Source organism: Ictalurus punctatus, chromosome 6, assembly GCF_001660625.3.
Source record: "Ictalurus punctatus breed USDA103 chromosome 6, Coco_2.0, whole genome shotgun sequence".
NCBI lineage: Eukaryota > Metazoa > Chordata > Actinopteri > Siluriformes > Ictaluridae > Ictalurus > Ictalurus punctatus.
Genome location: NC_030421.2, coordinates 16,331,678 through 16,357,026, shown reverse-complemented (window position 1 = coordinate 16,357,026; position 25,349 = coordinate 16,331,678). Strand labels below are relative to the sequence as shown.

Here is a 25,349-nt window from a genome sequence, read left to right as displayed (position 1 = left end):
AGAAAATTCCATTTCCAGTCTGTTTCCTGAAGTTTACACAATAAAATGCAAAATGATGAAAAAAAAACCCCACCTCTCTTCTTGTCAGTTTGGTCTTGCCATCCTCAGTAAATAGTATATTCAACCACTGAAAACACAGCTCTTCAAATCTGCTCTCCAATGTGGATGAATCTAAAATGTAGCTTGTGTTTAAGTGCAAATAAGGAAAAAACACCCTTTCAACCACGCCGATATATCATTGCCATTTTGATTGATTTTTTAAAATTTGATGTTCCTGTATTCATTCGCTGTGTTTTAAAGCACCGTAACTTCGTTATCTGTACAGACAAAGGAGTCGTAGGATTTCTTCGGTGCCGTTAACTCTATATATTTGTGTTCCATGTGACTGCAACATCAAAACAAAACAAAAAATATGGATGATGTCATACAAAGGTCATGGGTCACACACAGCACACATGTGTAGTGTAGATGGAAATACAAAACAGATCAGAAAAGATGTGTTTTTAAATTTACCCGTGGTAGTGTGGACCAGGCCTTAATGATACTCAAGGCGGCATTGCGTATGGCTGAGATGGCTGACGGAACCTAAATGAACTCAATGTGAAAACCCAGGTCCTGTTGGTTTTGGGCATCATTTGTCAAGTATTTATTGGACTTGAGTCAAATTTAACTTTTACATTAGGATATGTGATAGCCTAGTTGTCCCCCCCTTGCACCCTGTATTGATTTTCGTGTGCATCTTCACCCTGCTTCAGTTTTCCTTTCTACCTTAATTATTGTTTTTTTTTTTTAAACCCAGCATGCAAGAATCACTTGTTTTTTGTTCCACTGGTACACATTATAAAATGTGAGAAAATGGATACACATGAGGTACAGAATCTTCTGGCCTGTCTTTGGACAGAACTGTATTGGGCTTCAGTGTGGCTCAGATTCAAAACGTGGTGCTGTGGGTAGGCTTTGGCTTGGATAAAATGTTCTCAGGTTATAGTCAGGTCACATTAAAAGTTTAAGGCTCTAGCAGTACGTACTTGCTGGAATTACGCCAGGAGTATCCACTGCATACAAATTTTAGCAACACTAGTCTGGGTGTGTCCTATAAGTCACTGACATTTAAAGGCATTTCATCACTGCATTATGAAAAGACTGTATCATTGCTGTGATTTAAAGGTAAGGTCTTTCATCATAGCACTATGATACATTAGCTTTCACAAGACTATAATATATTTTTTTAAACAATATTAAAAGCGGTTTCAAGAAGAAGCAGTTTCTTTCTTGTCTGAAAAATTGCTGCATCCAGAAATTTGCTGGGAAACCTTCAAATATATTATATAAAAATGATGATTAGTCTACTGCATGCACATACAAATACAACTGCACATATCAGCACTTTATTCAAAATATAGTCCATACTGTTGCTGCCATCTATCCTTTATATCATTTTTTTTAAATCAGTTTTCCTTTTTTCTACTTGTACACAGGTAAATACTGGTTTATGTAAATTCTATTTTTATGTCGTGGACAGTAAAATAAAAGCATTCCACTGCACGTCAAACTGTGTACGTTTATGTGTGCGACCATCCAGCCATCCATCTTCTATACTGCTTATCCTTCCTTCAGGGTCACGGGGAAACCTGGAGCCTATCCCAGGAAGCATCGGGCACAAGGCGGGGTACACCCTGGACAGGGTGCCAATCCATGGCAGGGCACACAATCACATACACATTGTGTGTGACCAATAAAATCTGAATATGAATTTGCTGATTATTCTCTGATTTTCAGACTATTTTTTAGCTTAAAATACATTATGTTCAAGCCCCTTAAGAACTGTGTGCTCTATATTTAATGTGATCATAAACGGTCACTTGCCACAGAGACCTAGAGCAGGGAAGAGCTCAATCAGCTCTAATTAGCAAATGGTGTACAGTTGCGATGAAAATTATTCAACCCCAATTGCAAATCGGGTTTATTGTCAAAATTGACAGACTTTCAGCTGTTTGCAATGAATAAATCAAACAAAAGCAATTGAAATAGTTCAACACAATGAATGCTTCGAGTGATTTCCCCAAATTCAACTGAAAATGCAACTTAATGACTTTTCCATTCTCAAAATTATTCAACCATTTCATGGTAAGTATCTTTAGTACTTAGTAGAGCATCCTTTTGAAACTGCAGGTTTCCTGTGCCAGAGGATGCAAAGAAGCTCCAGAGCATCACCGAGCCACCACCATGCTTGACTGTGGACAGAGTGTTCTTTCTTCATTCTTCTTCCTCCAGACATACCGCTGATCCATTGTGCTGAAAAGTTCCAGGTTTGTTTCACAGAACAGAATCCCAAAACTTCTTTGGCTTATTTATATGACTTTGAGTCGACTTTTCTTGTGCTTTTGGGTCAGTAGTGGTGTACGTCTTGGAGTTCTGACATGGAAACCTTCTGTGTTTAGTGCACGCCTTACTGCACTCACTGAAACCTCAGTGCCTGTTGCCACCAAGTCTTGCTGCAGGTCTTTTTCAGTCCCTCGAGGGTTTTTCACAACCTGCCTTCTCAGAAATCTGGTTGCAGACGTTGATGGCTTCCTTTTTCTGCCCCGTCCAGTTATTTCATGCATTTCTACCCCTAGCCAGTTCAGGTATTTTATGTGTTCCAGCTCAAGCACACCTGGTGCAACTAATGAACCCTTGATTAATTCCAACAGGTGTGCTTGAGACAACACCTGTTTTGCATATTTGTGCTGTTGAGAGAGATTCTGTTCAGGGGGTTGAATAATTTTGAGACTGGAGAAATCATTATAAGTTGCCGTTTCAGCTGAATTTTGGGGGAAACACTTGAAGCATTCATTGTGTTGAACTATTTCAATAGCTTTTGTTTGATTTATTCATTGCAAACAGCTGAAAGTCTGTAAATTTTTCAATAAACCTGATTTGCAATGGGTGTGGAATAATTTTGACTGCAAATGTACGTGGCCACACTATCAGATTCAAGATCTCTTCTGCTGTGTACATCTTAGACAAAGATTAGCTGTGAATGCCTGGGTGCCGACAATCTGCCAGACTAGGAATAGGTTGTGATACAATCAGAAAAACTATGTTGTAAAGACAAAATAATGTAAATCTAAAACCTCATCTGGTGCCACACCAAAATTCCACTTTCCTTTACTGACTAAATAAAATGTTTCCATCCAGCTATCTCTGGGAAACTTTCAGCACTCTGAATACCTATAAACTGATGACATGCTGTTTGATGGAACTACTAGCACCGTGCAGAGTTTCAAAACGAGATGTACTATAAAAGTACATTTTCTTAATTCCCTTCCTTCCTTAATATTCCTTCCTCCTGGTAGGCAATACAAATAATGGCTCCTGCTCCATCTATCCACACAGTACAGTCACTTTCACATGCACTGATTTCCATACATTTTCAAGATAAAATTAAGTCAATGAGAGTAGGCTAAACGCTACAAAACCCAAAGTGAATTCTTGGGTCCTGCTCATTTCAGGTATCCTTCCTCAAATTTTTATTGAGCATGGGTTGTTTTTAATCCACCCCTTGCTCTTTTAACTGATTTTGACCTGGATTTCAATTTTCCTACCTAGTTACTATAGAATGTTTATTTATTACAATATTTATTATTTCTTTTTTAGATCAAAATACTAGAAGCATTTCTGTCTACCTAAATAATATAGTTTCTTTTACACAAATTTATTTCCAGAAATCTCAATATGATTAAATCTCAATGAGTGCTGGATAAGTAGCTATTTAACTAGTAAGAAACTAGTAATTAGTATTAAGAAAAGATAAGATAAACTTTATTGATCCCACACTGGGGAAATTCCCTCATTACAGCAGCTCAATTACACAAAACAGATAAGAAAATACACATTAAATAGGAATAGAATATAAAAATGTCTAAAAAAATATATGAAGTACAAATAGAAAAATAAGAAGAAATATTGTGATTTGTCCCTGTAATATAAGCTTCCTCATAAAACATTCATAGAAATAGGCAACTTTACACATACTACTTCTACAAGACAGCAAAATGCAACAATCGCCGTCCATTTTAATAGGAACATCTGTACAGTTGCTCATTTAAACAGATATTCAATCAGCCAAGTTTGGGTGAGTCTGAGCACATGATAACCTCAGATTCTTGTTCTTGGTTGACAGAAGTGGAACCTGTTGTGGTCTTCTCCTCTTGTAGCCCATCCACCTCAAGGTTTGATGTGTTGTGCATTCTAAGATACTTTTCTGCTCACCACAATTTGAGTTACAATAGACTTCCTGTAGACTAGTCTAGTCAGACTAGTCTCTTTTGATATCTCTCATCAGGTGCTTCAGCCTGCAGAACCACCACACAAAGGATATTTTCCCCCGACACCATTCTGTGTAAACTCTAGAGACTGTTATGTGTGAAATTCCCATGAGATCAGCAGTTTCTGAAATACTCAAACCAGCCCATCTGGCACCAAAATCCCTGCCACGATCAAAGTCACAGAGATCACACTTGATCACACTCTCCAGTGCTGTAAAGCCACACTGACGTTCACTCAAACCTTACTTTCTGGCCACCTTCCTTTTCACTACACTGATTTTTTGACTGTTTTACAGTGTAACTGAAGTGGGAAACAGTGCAAACCAAACTTTTTGTTTAACGTCCACTTTCTCTTCTACTGCTTTTATGAGGCATGTCGATAACCGCGCCATAGCTGAAAGCTTATCTCCAACAAGCTAGGGCTTCACTTTCTGTTCATTTATAGCTTCCCCTTGTACGGGCTGCCTGGGCATGTGTTAAATAATTGACAGGCAAAGAGGTCTGCTGTTTCATTAATACCGCTGAACCATGCTGAAATTTTAGTTGATGATTACAAAAACCAGGAGAGTCACAGAGACATTTTCCTGAAAGCATCTATTTTAGTGATATCTATTTTAATTTAGCAATGGCATGTAAATTGATTTTGTTTGTCCCTGGCTTGTCCAGTATGACAACTGCTGATGGAAATCAGTACTCTGAAAGTGGATGTCTGCGTTTTCCCTGTCGTGTAAGATGAGCAGGTATTTGGCTGTTGTGCTGTGTGTTTGTCAGGGCACATTGATCAGTAAGCACCAGCAGGCTAAGAGATGAGTACCATGGCCAGCCTGCAAGACGTGCTTATTGAATCTAGCTTGAGCGCATTCATCACTCAGCAGAACTGTGTTGGCAGGAGATGTGAAACAGAACTTAAAAAAAAAACAAAAAAAAAACACCTCACCTGTGGACATGAAAGGAGCAGATAGGACAGCCTCTGCACTCCTTAAACACGTACTTTACAATGTAATTAATTCATCAGTAGCACAATCACTTTCAGAGTTAGCAATTAAATGTACAAAGAAAGCAATAATGGAGGTGGAAAAAAAAAAAAGACATGATATGGAAAGGAAGCACAGCTTTAATTGTGCCATTTTGGTACACCTGTAGTATGGGGTACCAATGTGATTTATAAGTACAATGTGAAGCTTTGACATCAGTCAGCTTACTTTCTAAATACTACATGCTTTATTATAAACAGGGAACTGTATACTATTGGCAAAAGTTGCAACAATGCTTAAACTGAGCTCCGGGACTAATTAGTGTTTTTTTTTGTTGTTGTTGAGTTTATTTGTTTGTGTAAAATACGGCTTGTGGCTTAGGTGCCGTTTTGCTGTGTAGGAGTCTCTGATGGGGACACAGGAGGCTTGGTTCCTTACATTTTATTTCTCCTGAGATTCCGTTCCTTTTCAGAGCTGGTGGCCAAGCAGGCATGGCTGCTGGTTATCATCCTCCGCCACCTCCTCTCATCCCACCCCTCTGTTCTTTAGAAGGAAGACGCAAGGCTCTATGAGCACATCCTCCCTTTCACAATGTGTTCTTTGCTTTCTTTTCTCTCATCAGAAGCCTAAACACGATCTCGATCTCTCTCTCACTCTTACTACAATGAACCAGTTCATTGATCTGTGTCCCTAAGCTCAGTACACATGCACACAAGCACACTCGTATGCACCGCACACCCTCGCCTCGCCTGTTTGTGTACTCACAAACACAAAAACAGGGTGGTATATTATCCAAGAATTTAACTATGTTCTATATCTTGGCAACTATTCAGAAGATGGCTGAAACTTCGTTTCTTCTTTTATAAACAAGCTAAGTGTCAGCTCTGGTGATACCACTAGCACACATTTAGTGCAAATCTAACTGCTTTTACTACTCTCATAGATCACGTCGGATTACTGCAGAGGTTTTCTCTCAAATTAACAATACTCTGCACATTAACGAATAATCTGCCACACGAATTCCAACTACTTAAATGACCTCAATGTTCTCAAGGTCCCTTTATCCGTAACACTTCACTGAGTTCTTGAGGCACGTGCATGACGGCTAGATTAAAGGATCTGATTAAAACAACTGAACCAGACCTGACCCTGTACATTCCAGCAAATTTCATGATTTACAACCAACAGATAAGGATACTCAAGTATTCCAATGTCCTTCATAAATTCTGCTCTGGTTATCATCACTTTGAGCCCCAGTCAATGTAGATAAGGATTTGCTGTACTGTATACTTCTCCAGAAAATCGAGGTTGGCCCATAACCCCTTGAATCAATCCCTGTGCAGCGTTTAGCCGCAGAGCTGTCGGGCTTTCTGTGCACAGGGGGCACAGAGATCAGCGACTCTGCAAACAGGGTCAGGATTTTACATGGTTCAGGCCAAAAGTATACCAAGATTCAAGTTTCCCTGAAGCAGCGTATATAGCTTCATCACAGTTGCTTTGTACATGCAGATTTTTATGAGGCTATTAAATCACAACAGGCGCATTGTTGTTGGATGTCTGGAGTTGGGCCAGTCAAATTAAAAAGGCCCAGAAAAACGTGAGCAATAACACAGAAGATATAGGGACAATATTTATGCGATTGTCAAAGGAAACCACATAGGCCTGCGGTAAACCACAGAGTTGTGCTGATAGTTTTTATTGTGAACAACACAGGGCCAACTAATTTAAGCAGCTGCCCATTTTCATGTCTTCTAAAACACACATTTGACAGCCAATTTATTATCGTCGTCCATGAGAAGGATGATTACGGTCGATCGTCAGGGGTTTGATGGAATCTGATCAGAAAATGATGAATACGGTGGAGACATCAACTTAACAAATGTGTCTTACACTCAGAACCTGAAATATGGGCACCAACTTGCAGCTCAGGAATTCTAGAGCTAGTGTGTATACACACACACACACACACACACACACACACACACACACACACACACACACACACACACACACGGGATATTTTGTCCAGCGTAAATGCACACATTCCTTAACTTTATGTATCTCTTTTTACAACAGACAACAAATAGAATTTTAAATATACTAGAAATGAGAAGAAATATATTTCACACATAAAAGTGTACTGCAATAAAATGTATTTCACTTTAACAGGCTATCATAATGAGCAAATGCTCATAAAGGGAAAAGTCTGTGACTAAAGAGAGGAAGGTGAACCGCTAACAGCTGTCCAAATTAAGGTTTAATCCCCTGATTGTCTGTCATGCCGGTCTTTTGAGGTTTAAATGCATAAATCTGCCAGCTGAAGACTCTGACCTTATGAGCTAAAGATTTTTTTTTTTTTTTTTGACTAGAATAACAACAACATTCAGTATTTAGTAGAAAATGAAGAAAAACAAAGGTAAAACTGTCAGTGCACGGTCTACTGTGTTGTACTGTATGCATTTGCTTTCAGTGATCTTAGTCTTTACTACCTCTAATCAAAATAATGTAGTGCAGCTGGGAAAAGAAAAAAAAATAGTATTTCAGTCTTTTAAGTTACCTACAAGCATTATATTCAGTACCTTAAGATCTTTTTTTTCAAAGATCTTGACATGCTTATGCATGCCTCCTTGACGAACAGAGAAGGGGCCTGCGCACAGATCCTACTTCCTGTGTGAATCTTTCACGATTTCTTTCTTGACTATTTATGAGGTTCACTTCACAGGGGCAGCCACATCCTTTACTACCTGGAGCCTCAGGCTGAATAGGTTGAAAAACACAAAATCACCAGCGAATTAAAAAAAGATGACATTTTTTCCTTTCAGTCCTCTTTGGTCACTTTGCTAATGATGTTTTGTTCACTAAATGGATGTCCACACGGAAGCAAACGAGTTTGCGCTGATAAATAGCTTTGATGAGATAACAAATGAAATCAGCGACTAGTCTTCAGTGTCACAGATGAGCATTTGAGAGGAAACAGAATGGACAACCAATGAGGATGAAAATTCAATAAATAAAATGCTCATTTTACCACCTTATTCAAATGAAGAGTTCGGAGATCATTTGTGGCAGCTTCATTTAGTTGCCTCTTGCTGCTCCCTAATTTTCTTTATAAGAGACCGAGCCCAGATCTGGCCACTCTCCAAACCCAGATGTACGGTGTTCAGGAATGCCCTGCGATAATTAGGTAAAGGACTGTCTGGTTCCTCTAATCCTTCTTGAAAGTATAAACAGCAACACAGGATTAGAGCTAATTGATGGTTAGTTTTGGTGTGCAGTTCCTATATTATATATATATACACACACACACACACACACACACACACACACACACACACACACACACACACTAAATATCTTCCTGAGGATTTTACAGATAAAATGTGTGAATCATTTCCATGCATCCGTCCAACGATTTTCCATACCGCTTATCCTACACAGGGTCATGGGGGGGCCTGGAGCCTATGCCAGGAAACTCTGGGTACAAGGCGGGGGACACCACACATTCACATACCCATTCACACACACTACGGACAATATGGGAATGCCAATCAGCCTACAATGCATGTCTTTGGACTGGGGGAGGAAACCCCCGAAGCATGGGGAGAAGAAGCAAATCCAGGCACACAGAGTGGAGGCGGGATACGAGCCCCCAACCCCGGAGGTGAGAGGCAAACGTGCTAACCACTGAGCCACCGTGAACCATTTCTTTATTGATAAAAGGCTTAAAAAAAAAAAAAAAAAAAGGAAGAAAAAAAAAAGAAAAAAGTCCACTCTGAGTACACATGTATGTCAGTATTTTCAGAACACTTATGGTGAAAACCTTATTCTAGTCACATTGAGGAATAATCTCCCCTGACCTTTACATGCTGAATCACCGGCCAAATCTGCTGAGGATCTCGTCTCTGCAACACACCCCCACAGCTCCAAATCACTTCGCCCTGCCTCCAGCCCGAGTCCTTCCTCAACACCTCCCTCTCATAAATCTCAGGAAGCATTTCACAATCTCTCTCTGCCTACCAAAGGCTGCATGGACACCTACACAAACATGTTCATAAATATTGTGTCCCCGAAGGAATTTGTTCATTTTAAAAAAATTAAACAACAAAATCATCGCTGTGGTCCCTGTACCAATTTCACAAGAGTGCTTACAGTAATAATGTGCAGAGTTTATTCAGCGTTTAATACTGCGAACAAAGTAATAAGCAAACTCAATTAATAGAGAGAGCAGGAAGGAGAGCGCTGAGAGGCGGGTATGTCACAGCCCGCATGCTGATACACTGAGAGGTAAGACAGAGACACGGACAGAGAGAGAGAGAGAGAGAGAGAGAGAGAGAGAGAGAGAGAGAGAGAGAGAGAGAGAGAGAGACAGGAGAGAGGGGCGATAAGGAATTTAAAAGCAGATTTAGGTTTTTCTTGCCTCTCCCAGTCCATGGACCATCAGCTGACTTAATTAACCACAGACAGCAAGTCAGTTTTTAAAGGCAAATAAATACAGAGTTAGCCACTGCTTCTTAGCAAATCATATTGATAATAATAAAGAGACCAGTAGTCCTTAGACAGTTTAATGACCCCATCCCTATATTTGTGATGAGACGTAGGACATCCTATTAAAATATACATTTCATTTCTGGACTAGTAAAACTCCCTCAAAAAATGAGACTTCATAAAATTTCGGAAAAAAAAGTGGAATATAGTGTAACACACTGTTCTGTTTTAGGGCTTATTTTAAATATCGCTTGGGCATGTAATTTGCCATCTCATAAATTTGATGAAACAGGACTGCTGTGTACCATGTCTGTCCTCAGAATGATGGCTGATTTTGCCGTAGCGCTTGATGGTTATTTTGTAAAATAAAAACCTACAGTGATGTACACTGGTTTACAAATATGAGCATTTGAGAAGAACAGCCAAAACACACATGCCAACTCTATTTGATGCTGAGAAACTGAACCATGCTTATATAACCTCTAGATTGCAGACTGACTGCCCTGCTGTCTCTTCGAGTAAACTACAGCGAGTTCAGAATACGACAGATTGATCCTTTTTTCTTCAGTTTTGATGCTGTTGATGTAATTAGAATGTCCAATGCTCATCCCAGGACTCCTATTCACAATCAGCTCATATCAAACACCCTTTCAATACAGTATTGTTTGCTTGAACTATTCTACACGTGTAGAACGTAAGCATTTATAATCCTCACTATCCATTGTCACGCAGAAGAGGACGAGTTCCCTTTCGAGCCTCAGGGTTCCCTTCTTCTCAGGGTTTCTTCCTCAGTTCGTAACAGAGTTTTTTTCCTTGCCACAGTCATCTCTGACTTCCTCATTAGGGATCGAATTCGGCATCAGATTTCTCTATAGCTGCTTTGAGCCGTTGTCTATTGTTAAAAGTGCTATACAAATCAAACGGAATTTAATCGAACTGAACGTCGGAGCACGTTACTCCAGATTTTCGCATTGACCACAAAGTTCAGCTCATTAGAATTAGACTCATTAGACTGTAGAAAGACTCATTAAAGGTGCCTTACTCTAAATACATCATTTATAATCATAAATCTAGCTTGACCTTGCAATACTGTGAAATAATTATTTCATAGGATATATTTATAATTAATTCACAGTATATAATCTCGCAAGTTTTACTACTCTGTGAAATATTACCAATATTCTCCTTGTGTAAGTTCTAAGCCTTGTTTATCTCCATGGTATTTAGACCCTTTGCCTTTTGTCCTTTGCTTTGGTGCCAGACTACCCTTTGGATCATACTCTGGCTTTGATATTTCATGCCCAATTTCGTTTTGACCCTTGTCTGCTGTACCATTTTGATTACTGGCCCGTGTATTAGATTTGTAAACAAAATTCCTCTGCACATGGAACCTAACAAACCTCTCGAGCGTGATTTGTTGCAGCAACATTCAAGAGCAAAAATAATTTACACTTCCACCTAATATTTATATTGAATTGGTTTATGGAGTTAAATTAAAAGTCAAATTTGAGAAGCTGTAGACATGTGCATTGTATCATTACTATTAATCGGAGCCCAACACAGAAAGATTGGTGTGATTACACTGTAAAACGGGCCATTACACAAATGAGGTTGATTAATTACAATGTATAAGCATGCTTTGCACAAAAAGAAAAGATAAACATAATAGCTCTTGTGCTCTTAGGGGGCACCTTGTACCCAGATAAAATTGGACCACAGATCACATTGTGATATGGTTCAGCCACAATGTATACTTAATAATATAACCCATGCAGGGAAGTTTAAACATAATCTGTACTACTGCATCTGTTAAATTTCACCACTGAACCACAGTTTGTTGGAAAGCTGTATGATGACATTTCTTCTAAAGAGATATGTTTGTTCATGCACCAAAACTAGGCTGAGAATGTGTCTTGGCTCGACTGTGGCAGCCTTTTTTGCCGTACTGCTCCCTTCGTATAGCCTGGTGTGAATAGCTCCTCTGTGTGACCGGCCAAAGATCTGCCAGCGGACCCTCTCTTTGTTGGCTGAATGGGCACAGCTAGGCCACATCTTAAGGCACACTAATGTGCCATGGCCAGACCATAAAGGCCGCGTGATAATTTGCCAGGGATAATGGAATGCCTTTAATTTGGCTGGGGGGGAAATGGAGACTTAGATCAGCCTTATAGAGGAGGAGTCCCATTCTAGGTCTCACTCTATTCATATTTTAAAAGGGTTTGTTTTCTTCCGGCTCATTGTTATCCCGAGTCTAATATCTGCAAACAACAGGATGGTAAGAAGAAAACAACATAGCAGCATCTTGGCCCTATTACACAGGGAACAGGACACCAGAAAAACAAACAGAAGGCAGCTTCTTCTTCTCTGAGACAATGCTGATGTCATTTGGGAAACATTTAGGTCACAGATTAGGTTTTGGGAGAAGCTCTAATAGAATATGATGAGGGGAAGGGTTCAGGGAGACCATACGCCAATGAGGTTAGAGGCCTGGCCTGTCTGTCACAGTATACACAAAAATTTAGAGTGAGTGCTGGAATTCCAGGTACTCGGTCATTTGTTATCTCACGTCCCCAGATGATTCATGTGCCTCGGAGTATACTGCCCCACTAAAACCTGCCTTCTGGTGGGAACCAACTGCAGTTCTAGATATTAGATCACAGTGAAATTTCATATATAAGTATGCATGCTTGACATTTTAGGAAAGGAAAAACAGCATAGCTTTGTTGGAGCGTTACACATCATTGGTCAAGCTTTGATAAGCCAACAAACAACCAATTAAAAATAGCAGCATGTTGGACTGACTCCCACAGCTCTCAAAAATAGCTCGCTTTGTGTGTGTGTGTGTGTGTGTGTGTGTGTGTGTGTGTGTGTGTGTGTGTGTGTCGTGTGTGTAAGGGGGAATGGTAGTGAATGTTGGCGTGGGGTTGACGATCCAGGCTGTATTTCACCATTAACTTTCTTCCTAGTGAAATACTCCTTTGGAAAATGTTCACTTTGTCTACATTCATATTGAGCATTATTACTTAATGAATTCTTTTTTTTTTTTTTTTAACTTTAAGTGCAACACTAAACACATTTTTTAGTGATACATATCTATTGTACACAAATTTTCCACATCAACACTGTCACATGCATGATCCATGTGTCATATAGCAAAAACTGTCATATATGCAAGATCCTCCATCACTAAAGTAAAAAAGGTAGCACAGGCTGCATTTTTGTGGTTTGCTTTTGCTGTTTCTGTAGCTATTACTGGCATTTCTGTGCCCGAGAGATGTGTGGGTGCAGAAGAGGTGCAAGCAGCGATATATACATGCACAGTGAAGTGCAATGCAAAAAAGCCACTGACAAGTGAAACTCGCATGTATTGGGTATGTACCTGAAGAAGGGGCCAAATAAGTGACTCAGAAATTTCTGGGAACAAAAATGCATCTCAGTATCACACTCAGGTGCAAAATAGGATTTGTGCCACTGTGATGACAATGTGGCCAAACTCAGAATAGAGGGATTTCACAAAGCCTGACTTTCTACAGGGATAGAGACACAGACCAGAAAGGAAAAAGAGATTTAAAGGTGAGAAGACTAGAGGGTGCCAGAACTAAGAATATTTTCTTGCAGCCTCTCATTGAGCAGATCACCCTGTACCTCTTTTCCTTTTTGGCTCCTCACTATGAAAGCTTGATAACTTTAAAAGCCTAACTGCAAAAGTGCAGAAGGTAATAAAGCTACACTGAGAGACTGGACTGCAGAGGTTGTAGGGCAAGCACGTAAGAAATGCAACAAGGTGTTCTAAATATATCCAAAAAAAAAAAAAGGAAAATAAAAGGAGGCACTTTTTCTTTAAGCTCGTCAGAAAGGTTTACAGTGCATCTGGTGGAAACTAGATGTGTGCATCAGGACTGGGATCCCAAGGGTGCAACAAAAAATTGTGTGAGCTGAAGGTTTTACTTTCATTAACATCAAAGTGTTGCGCTACACAATGCGTTAACATCATCTTTAGTAACTGCCTGTGCATTTATATTAGGCTACTAGTTTGCTCATACAGTGGGGGAAATAAGTATTGGACGAGTCAACTTTTTTTTCAGTAAATATATTTACAATGAGGCTATTCACATGTAATTTTCAACTTAAGAAATCTGGAAATAGAGAATTCACAACATCAAAGTCCATAAATGAAGTAATAAAGTGGAATGATGCAGGAAAAAAAGTACTGAACGCTAACTGAAATGTATTTAATACTTAGAGGAGAAGCTTTGTTTGTAATGACAGCTTCAAGACGCTTCCTGTATGAAGAAATTAAAGGGTCGCAGTGTCCAGGTGTGATTTTTGCCCTGTTCTTCTAAACATATTGTCTTTAAATCTTGCTCAATTGGATTCAAGTCAGGTGATTGACTGGGCCATTCTAACACCTTCATTTTTTTTTCCTCTGAAACCAATTGAGAGTTTCCTTTGCTGTATGCTTTGGATCGTTGTCCTGCTGGAAGGTCCACCCACGTCTCATCTTCATCATCCTGGTGGATGGCAGCAGATTCTTCTCAAGAATCTCCCAGTAAAGGGCTCCATTCATCGTTCCTTCATTTATGTGAAGTCTGCCAGTACCATGTGATGAAAAACAGCCACACACCATGATGCTTCCACGTCCAAACTTCACTGTTGGTGTAGTGTTTTTAGGGTGATGTGCAGTGCCATTTCTTCTCCAAACATGGTGTGTAGTATAACAGCCAAAAAGTTACATTTTGCTCTGATCTGACCAGACTACACTCTCCCAGTATTTCATAGGCTTGTCCAAATGAGTTGTAGCAAACTTTAAACCAGCTTCGACATGCCTTTTCTTTAGTAATGGGGTCTTACGGGGTAAACGTGAGCAGTGCAGTGCGTTGCCTATTGTTTTCTCAGTGACGATGGCACCTGCTGCCTCCAAGCGTTTCTGGAGTTCTTTCAGAGTGGTCCTTGGCTCTTGGGCTACTCTTCTGACAATTCTCCTGACTCCCTGGTCACAAACCTTGCGAGGAGCTCCCGTGCATGGTTGGTTGATGACAGAGTGATGTTGCTTCCACTAGTGGTGCTTACTGGACGATTCAGAAGTTTTCAAATACGTCTGTTTCCGATTCAATCAATATGTTTCGCAACAATAAGGTTGCGAAGGTCTTGGGAGAACTCTTGGCTTTTACCCATCATGAGATGTTTCTTGTCTGACACCTTGGTAACAAAAATCCTTTTTATAGATCATCAATGTACTAACCCAGCTGATATTAATTTGCACAGATTGAATGTATAATTACTTATGAATTTCAGCTGGTTCCTTGCCTTGGAGAACTGCTTTTTCTTAGCATGTTCAGTGCTTTTTTCCCCTGTGTCATTCTGCTTTATTTATGGACTTTAATGTTGTGAATTCTTTATATTTGCAGATTTCTTGAGTTAATACTGATGTCTGGTGAAAATTTCATGTGAATAGCCTCATTCAAAATATATTTACTGAAAAAAATGTTGACGCGTTCAATACTTATTTCCCCCACTGAATTTAGTTAAACAGAACCAACTAAATTCAGAAATATCATGTCCATCATTAGTGAAGACCATTTATGAACTCGATTGATGTAACTACAGTTGAGGAACTGTTAGCGCTATAAATCAACCAATCAATCAATCAATCAATCAATCAGTCAATAAATACTCCCACTTCAGGTTAAAATCCAAATTCAGATATAGATACAGATATTTTTAGCACAAAACAGACACAGATACATTCATTACATTACACCACTAAAGTATATTGAGGTAATAATAAGTTAAATGAACAGAGACCTACTTCCACAAGGACATCACGAGGACATCATTCTTGAGGTGCAGGGTTGTGGCAGAAACAGCAGGTAATCCTTTCGTAACCCCTGGGACAAGAAACACAAGAAAGTTCATGCATGGGTCCATTAAATGGTGGAGTGGCAAATCACAGGGGTTGAGCTGCTTTACTCTCAAAAACATTTCTTTCGCGATGGAGAAAAGAGGGAGACTTGTGAAGTGATGAAGAGAAGGTACTGAAGGAGGGACAGTGGCTAGTCATTAAACAACAGGACCAGGGCGCCTCCTCTCATAAAGAATCACTCAAAGTAAGCATTAGTTTAAGTGCACTTGACTGACAGTGTGTGTATCCTTTCTAATGGCATTTCACACAAGAGGAAAACAATGGGCATAATATGATGAAAAACCTGAACAGAGGACATTGTGCCAAATATAAATGGCCAGAAAATTCAAAAGCGTAGATCTTTGTTTCTATGACAACCACATTTATTGTTCCTGATTGTTGCTGTGTGACCTGTTTAATTAGCCTATTCACTTTTTTCACTTTTTGGGGGAAAAGCACCATTTTCGCATTGAGTTAAACAATTAAATAAAATGAGATAAGAGTTGGCTTTTATGAAGTGCTATTATATAAGGGTTCAAACAGAAGCCTAAAAGAAGTGGTTGATCCCATGTCTAGATCAATGTCCCCCCCCCCTTCTTCTCTAAATAAAGTTTTTTGTGGAAATAAAACTACTTCAGCAATGAGGGGACTGGTTTGTAGAAGAAACATAATGCTGTTTCGTAATTCCCAACATTTGTAAACTGCAATGCTTCAGTCTAAATATTGTTTTTGGCTGACAAAATATAAGAACTTAGTGCAATCAATCATAACATTATTAATGTCAGTTTTTAGTGTATGACATTTATGAATATGTATACATTAATAAATTGTTGTAAATTGTCAAGATGTATTTGTTTATTTGCTTAAATCATTCACCAAGACATGCTAATTCAATTCCTGTCTTTAAGTTATATCTTAGGAATTTCAGAGATTTTATAACTCCAAAACTTGGGTGCCTCAACCATTAAGCTGGAATGATCTAGAAAAGGGTTATTTTGAAAAGGCATACAAATAAACACCCCACAAATCGAATTCATGCATCTCAAATTATTCTAGATTCAGTACACATATTCTAGATTCAGTACACATAAAGTGATATATTTCAAGCCTTTTTTTGTTTTAATCTTGATGATTATGGCTTACGGCTCATGGAAATCAAAAATCCAATCTCTCAAAATATTAGAATAAAGAATTTATAATACAGAAATGTCAACCTGAGAAGAACTCTAATCAGCTAATTAACACAAAACACATGTAAAGGTTTCCTGAGCCTTTAATCTCTCAGTTTGGTTCAGTACACAACCACAATCATGGAGAAGATGAAAGTAAATTTTGGATTTCATTTGGAAATCAAGGTCCCAGAGTCGAGAGGAAGAGTGGAGAGGCACAGAATCCAAGTTGCTTGAAGTCCAGTGTGAAGTTTCCACAGTCAGTGATGATTTGGGGTGCCACGTCATCTGCTGGTGTTGGTCCACTGTGTTTTCTCAAGTCGAGAGTCAATGCAGCGTCGACCCGGAGATTTTAGAGCATAAAATCCATCTGCTGACAAGCTTTATGGAGATGCGGATTTCCTTTTCCAGCAGGACTTGGCACCTGCCCACATTGCCAAAAGTACTACTAACTGGTTTGCTGACCATGGTATTACTATGCTTGATTGGCCAGCCAACTCACCTGACCTGAACCCCATAGAGCAGTGGTTCTCAACCAGGGGGGTGCACTCACACCTCTCTCTGCGTCTGCTCTGTTCAGTGAGAGTCTGAGAGCCGGAGATTTAACAAATGTCATGGATAACGAGACGCGACCCTTCCTCCCAGTTTTTTAGAATATAAGATGAATGTAATGCAAAATGTTTTACATGTAAAATAGTCCACGTTATTACATCCTAGTTCTCTTGTTCAAAGTAGTTATAGTGTTCAGATATATTTTATATCATTCATTTTCCATACCTGTCCGTAATATAGGTTTATAAAAGTTATTTATTTATTTAAAAAAAATAAAATTTAAGGCAGATTCTCTGCCATAGAGAATCTATGAGAGACATCAGACCCAACAATACAGACGAGCTGAAGGCCGCTATCAAAGCAGCCTGGGCTTCCAGAACACCTCAGCAGTGCCACAGGCTGATTGCCTCCATGCCACACCGCATTGATGCAGTAATTCGTGCAAAAGGATTAAAGCCCCAACCAAGTACTGAGTGCATAAATTAACATACTTTTCAGAAGGTCAACATTCCTGTATTATAAATTCTTTAGTCTAATATTTTCATATACTGGATTTCTGATTTGCATGAGCTGTAAGCCATAATCATCATCATTAAAACAAAAAAAGGCTTGCAATTTCACATTATTTGTAATGAATCTAGATTATATGCAAGTTCCACTTTTTGAATTAAATTACCGAAACTAAATGAACTTTTCCACGATATTCTAATTTTTGAGATGCACCTGTATATCTGTCCATTTGATCCTATACATTCATTTCATTGATCACTGTATCTGTGCACAATCAGGATCATTCCTGCATGTTGAATGCACTTCACTTTCTACCGCGCCCCTTAGTTTGCACAACAAGCCTCTAAACCTATAAGAGCATTGGCCTGTAGAGCAGGACTTAATTAAGCTTAGGCACAAGACAAAGCTTTTCCTCCAGAAGCTTGCCATGTCCCTGAGGACTCAGCTGGTTTATGCTGTGTGGTGCAGTGTAAAGCCAGCATAGAGACCAGGCCAGAGTAATTAAGGAGTAAATAATGAGACTCTTGAACGAACCCCTGCTCTTATGATCTGACTGGCTGGAGTGCCAAGTCTACGTCCAATAAATCCATTAACAATGTCTGTGAGTCACCACTTTAAAAGGTCACATCATCTTAGCAAGCAGCATGTGCCACTGCAACCTGTCGCATTACAAACCAGCTAGTACATTTAAAAGCAAAAGTTTGATAGGAAGTTACTACTATATTTAAAGCATTATGCAAAAGTCTCAACACTCAGTAGTAGTAGTGTTTCCCATTTAATACTGATAAGGACTTTAAAAAGAGCTTACAGGTATTTGGATAAAAGCCACTAACAACTATGGCAGATCTGGAAGAAGCAAAAACACTATTTTGGGGTAAGACCAAATTATAGGTAGAAGCATTAAAGCATAGTCACACCCTTCTCTGCACAAGCCCATCTGTAAGGTTTAAGCAGTGAATGGTGCTTAAATGAGAAATGGGCTCATCCACATGTCCCTGAACATACTGCAAAGCTGGAGATACTATAGTAGTGTTTGTACAGCTCACTTCCCACCATGCTGCTACAGGGGAAGCTGTGCACTGCAGGCAGGTTCTCCAACCAGCCAGGTGTTCACTGTGGGATAAACATTTACTAACAGACTTCAACAAGATCCCTGGGGCACAACATTAAAGCAGCCTGTTAGCCAGCTAAATATTCAGAATGCAACAGTCAGCAGGGGATGAGGCATGCAGTTTAGCCCATGCAGCCTGGGTTTGATCTCCAGGTTTTAATTTGTCTCCCTAGAGGCATAGTTGTCGCTAGTTAGTTATACACCAGCACCGGTAAGTCCATTTTCAAGGAATGAGACCATAGTTCTACCTCTGTCTTGAATTTTGAGAACAGTCTACACACACAAAAAAGCAGATTCTAAAATGGATTTGAAATACATTTGTATAAAACAACTCAATCAGTTTGCCTTAAAAAAAAAAAAAATGCATAATTGTCTCCCAAGTGGATAAGAAGACACTGAAGAAAGTGAAAACTTCTTTTGAGAGCAGTTGCACAAAAGAGAGCACACAGCAAATGCCTCAGCTATACATGAGTTTGAGTTTCAATTCCCTTTCCTGCTAGTTAGGCAACAGGACCTTGGACTTGCAGGAACAATACAAGTGACAGAAAGTGAAAGGCTGAGGAAACTCTCTGTGAGGTGAGAGGACCACCTGCTGTGATGGCCTCAGTACCATCCCAATGTGACTGCAGCCAAACTGCACAGAGTTGCAGTAATTATGCCTCCCACTGTGGCCATAACACTCAGTTCTGCAATGAATGTGAGAAGAATGGAGCTGCAGTTCAGTCTTGACCTGTCCAACACACTGGCATTTTCATAAGCGCCTGCTACCTCTCTCTAAAGAAGTTCCCATCAAGTTACCTGTGAGGGCTCTACTTAAAAACCAACCCAAAGCACCAAAAATTCATAGATTTCGCCCAGTGCTCAGAAGTACCAACGGGCAAAGTGGTTCAGCCTTGCGGCACAATTGGGTTCGACCTAGTGCATGTGACACAGACCCGGATGCAGGCAAATGATCTGTTTAGAACTAATAGCTCTTTACCATTCTTTCCTTCTGACATCACCAAGCGTAAAATGTAAAGAAATTAAGTGTCTGGAAAAGGCTGCAAGTGATGTCGAACCAAGTAAAACCATTTATCAAAGTGTAATAAACCAAAGCTCAGTGGCATTATTCTAACAAGTTTAGCCTACACAGTGAAATGAAGAGAGAGTCAGCAATAAAATTGAAAAGAAAAGGCAGCCTGAGATACATTGACTAATAATGAGATCATTTGTCTTGTCATTGGCTAGACAGGCTGCGCTAATTTATAACAAGCTTATGGAAGTAATCATGTTGAATTTAAGCAACACCATAATTCTAAACAAACTGTACAGTCTACTGGATGCAACTTATGACTTGATGCTTTCCTAAAGCAATTCAGATTTGAAGATTCTCTAAATTCAGACTCTTGGAAATAGGACGCACAAACTCATAGTAACAGTTGCAGTTAAAGCATTTACTGCTTAAAGTTGCAAAAGACTGAAATAAACTGGTGTTAGGTTTAAATTAAATATTGCTTTTATAGGTCATTCATTTGGACTAATTCACTGCACAGTCAGTATGTTTACATAGACAACAATAATCCGATATTAACCCAATAAAAACGATACTCTGATTAAGAAACTAACAGCGATTATTGATGATCTTAATCCGACTAAAGTCATACTCGAAATAAACACAAATCGAATTAAGACATGTGGAGAATTCCTGTTTTAGTCATTATCGACGTGTATTACAGACATGTACACACCTTAATCACGCTATTAACGTCGTGTGGGAGTTTTCACTGCATTTTGCGACAGGACACGTACACACACGGCAGTGCTCAACCGTTTGACGGCAAACAAGAGAGCACGGCTGCGTCCGAAACCGCATACTTGCCTGCTATATAGTAGGTTAAATACATGTATCTCGGCTACTATATAGTAGGCGAGTACACGGTTTGGGACGCAGCCCACGGCTTCAAGCAGTCGTCTATTTGCACGTATAGCATGACAAATAATGAACTGCACTTGAAGCTTTCGTAAAATTTAAAATTAAAAACACAAAACTGTATACGGTACCATAACAAAAGACGAACTTCATGTTGATACGTGAAATTCTGGAGAGAACGTCGGACGGCGTGGCGTGGGGACGTAATGACGCGTGCCGTTAATCGATCTACGTTCTATAACATGTAAAATGGGAACATGAAAGGAGTATCCTAAAAGCGACTCATGTAAACACCTTAATCACAATATTGTCTTATTCAGAATAAGGTCAATACTTAGATTACTGCTGTCCGTGTAAACATAGTCAGTGAAAGTACTATACAAGCTGGATTTTGTGAATAGTAACGAACAATTCCATTTCAGTGATTTAATGGAGATAATAAATGGAAAAGGTTAAACGTTAGATGCCGGATCAAAAACATTTGACAAAATATTTTGATCAAAGTGCTGGCTCAAGGATTCCTACTCATGTCTAACTGCTGATGCAAGAAGAAATGTGTGTGGAACGAAAAGACCAAATCATAAGACTGCTGCTCTTACTCCTGCTCACGCCCCATAACTTCTCACAATCAATAATTCTCCCATTTCATTTCATGAAAAAAATAAATAATAAAAAAAAAATCACCATCTTAAGTAGCCTCATGTTTGGAATTCTAAAGCTAAAAGAATCGTTTCAATGAAACTGAATTAAAGTTACTGAATGAAGTACCAATCCAATAAGTAATTACAAGCAGTCAGATGAATCACAAAGGCTCAAGACATCCTTCCTCTCTTGATGGACTTGGAGGTAATTAATGATTCAGGGTAAATTTTTCATTCCAGTGAACTCAAAAGAATAAAGAAAACAAACAATCCCTGGCTGAGCAGCTTGACTTATGGCTTTTAAAAGTCCCCGGGTTTACAGGCATTATAAATAGCAGGCGTAACTAAAATGCAGCTTTGTTAAATAGTTCCTAAAACCCGAGTTCCTGGATATTCATTTTAAATTGAATACTTTAAATAAGGGTGTGTTTGAAGCATTTACCCTCTGAATGGTTTCAGGAAAACTGCAATAGCCTTTCATTCACAAAGACTAATCTGCCGAATAAATATTTTTAAGCCTTTTGAGTAGATAAGTGAGTGACGCTCATTAGATAAATACATATAAAGGGTAGGCATAATAAGGAAAGGCTTCAGCTTACACCTTTTTCGGTCATTATGTATATTTTTGATTTATTATGAAAAATTGTCTGAAGACAAAATAAATAAATAAATAAATAAATAAATAAAAATAAAAACACACCTGTGTGCAACAGGTAAATTACAGTAATTCTAACTCACTGCCTATAACTGCTTGCAACAGAAGTGAGTGTTGTCCTTTCTTTCCTACTGCAGTGTGCAGAAGTGGCTGCAGAAGCTTCCGGAATATTAGGCGAAAGGGCTGTGAGACTATGGTGAGAGCTGGCAGGAGGAGCAGCGCTTAGGAAAGACATCGCTCGCAGAGTCATCATGAAGACTTCAGAGGGCAGATGCTAGCAGGAGATAATTGATGGGGGCTCAAACAAGTATTTACATGCAGATAAATCTCCTGAAGTCTAGTCCTCATTAGTGGCAGAGATCCAGAGGCGATAAGCAGCACGCCTCAGTGCGGTCTAGAGAGCTGGAGGGGAGGGAAACTGGAAATAGGCCAGAGCCACAGAAGGCCACTGTGGCCTTGGGCCACTACTAGCACACAGCCCAAGTTGTGGCAACTGTTGGCATGAACGGGGAAGCCACCTGCTGCATGATACCACAACAAAACTACTACCATGCTGAGTGTGATCAAAAACATGATGCTGGGTGAGAACGAGTAGAAAAAAGAAAAACAAAAATTGTCTAGCCAAGTCTAGAAAACTCTCGTTAACAATCCATAGACAGACTAAAAAAAAAGAAAAAAAAAATACATCCATCTCATTCTTTTAAAGCAGGTGGACATTACAGGGTTCGTACAGATGCTCCATAATGAAATTCCAGGACTTTTAATGACTTTTCAAGCACTATTTTTTTAAGGACTATATAAGAAACGTCATTCAAACATATTCTTATATATTATAATAATAATAAAAAAATAACCCATTTTTCCAGCCATGTTGGACTACATTTGCATTTCCCAGATATTGCTTTGTCTTCACCATAACGTCAGTATACTCCAGGTGAGTGACAGGAGCACTACTGCCAACAACTTTCAGCGGAAAGTCGCTAAACGTCACTGGATGATGTCACACACTCATTAGCATATTCATTACATCATCGCATATTTGCTTTCTGCCTAGTGTCTGCCCTTTACATCTGTTTACTTCACTCCTACTCTCTGTGCTCACATACTGTATTTTAATACCTCCGAACTCCCAATAAAGCGGTTCTCATTTACATATTTTTCTGTTTCTGTTGTCAGACAACGGAACGAGTGTGAAACAGTGACTGAACCCGGCGCGTTAGGAGGCTACATGTTCACCAGCAGTCACTTCCAAGCGTCTGCTCTGCACTGCTAAAATAATGATTTATAACCATGACGTCGTCTGACAATCACCATACACAGAAGTTAAAGTCAACAGCTAAGCTGTGATTCTGGCTATATTTACATGTAATGTGCTCACTCAGAGAGAATGTTAGAAGCGACAATGTCTTTCTTATTCTTTCTCTCACACTGAATGTGCTGCTCCTCTCTGCCCCTCACTAAACAGAGTAGCCGCAGAGAGAGGCGTGTCTCTGGGGGGAAAGCAGGACCTCGCGCAGGTGGGGCAGTACTGGCCTCTCTCTTCTACGGAAAGTAGCTAAGGTTTGCCCAAAAAGTCGCTAGATTTGTCACGAGCCGCTAAAGGGATCTGAAAAGTGGACCGGAGCGGTTTTATTTTGTTCACAGCACAGCCGCAAAAACATAAATGAAAGGTGGCACTGAACCTTTTCATTTATTTATATATATTTTTTAACAGCAACAGCTTTATAAATACAATACAAATAATATAATGGCAGTACAAATTGATCATTAACATTTAACAAGCCTCATTTTTATGTCTTGTTTATTCCACTGATCCCAGTGGCTCCACTGCTATCCTTTTCAAAGCCCTGATAAATATGAATTTGCTTTTGCAAATTCAAAGCGTGTAGAGATGCTGCACTGTAAACTGCCAGCAAAGATGCATTTACTGTTAACGGGAGCAATGAGGTGGAGGGGGCGCATGTGGACCCCCCCCCCCCCCCATCTCTCAAATACCGCCTGGCAGGATGGATCAAACTCCAAGTCAGTGTGTGCTGAGTGAAGCCTCTACAGGCTCTCCAAATTAGAAGCAGTAGCATTGCAGGACAAGGATGTCCATCACACACCAAGCTTTAAAACCCTTTCACTTGGATATTTAACTATATTATGAAGTCTTAAGAAAAGATTCTTTAGGTTGCTTAAAAATCATATAGTACAGAAATTAACTTAATTGCATGTCGTTCACCTATAAACTTTATAATTGACAATAATCGGTGTAATTTATCAGCTTTACTGATAAATAATATAATGCGCCATTCATTTAAAATGAAGAAACAGGTTCAAGAGTCACAGTCAGTTTAATAGCATTATATCTGACCAGGAACATGAACATTTCTCTGGATAGATAACAACAGACGGTTGATAAATATCATTTCCCAAATTTTAGGCAGTAGAAGTGCAGCTAGTGTGGGAGTGATGAACAGTAGTGAGCGGACCTGTGGGTGTGCATACGTGAGCACTGAGGAATACAAGTACAACACTACTTTCAAAGCTACTGTCTTCCACAAAGCTTAATGGAAACACCGTACATAACTGATTTTTCTAACAGGGCTCCAGTCCATTCATGACAGATCCCCAGAGGGCCCGTAAGTCTTCCATTCATAGCAAAGTAATGTTGCTATCCTGTGTGGATCTTATGTTATTTATTTCAGCCAAGGATTGTCTTCAATGCTGAAAACGGGGCGGCTGTGGCTCAGGTGGTAGAGCGGGTTGTCCACTAATAGTAGGGTTCGATTCCCGGCCGACATTTCTCCACATGCCGAAGTGACCTTGAACCCCAAGTTGCTCCCGAATGCAAATTAGCACCTTGCATGGCAGCTCTGCTACCATGAGAGAGAGAATGAGACACAGTGTAAAGGAACTTTGGATAAAAGCACTATATAAGTGCACTGTTTCTAAAGTGCATCCTAAGCATACATCAAGTCCATCAAGTCAAACTAGCTAACAGCTAATATCGAACAATGTATCCTCTTTGCATCCAAAATGAAATCTGCTCAACCTTCAGTATGTATTTATAATTATTAATCACGTATAGATTACAGCACAGTGAAATTATTTTCTTCGCATATCCCAGCATGTCAGGAAGCTGGGGT

At 39.5% G+C, this 25,349-nt stretch overlaps 1 protein-coding gene across 6 annotated transcripts in view; it reads right to left on the bottom strand.

The window, feature by feature from the left end:
- The window catches only part of sema5ba (sema domain, seven thrombospondin repeats (type 1 and type 1-like), transmembrane domain (TM) and short cytoplasmic domain, (semaphorin) 5Ba), a 112,889-nt gene that overhangs the window by 72,343 nt on the left and 15,197 nt on the right, over nt 1-25,349 (bottom strand). For 5 of the 6 annotated variants that reach the window (XM_017469501.3, XM_017469504.3, XM_017469502.3 and 2 more), the window contains exon 2: nt 15,579-15,657. The gene's annotated coding sequence lies outside the window, so the exon portion shown is untranslated. Of the gene's footprint in view, nt 1-15,574; nt 15,658-25,349 lie in introns of all 6 variants that reach the window. The other variant, XM_017469500.3, reaches the window with a different exon arrangement.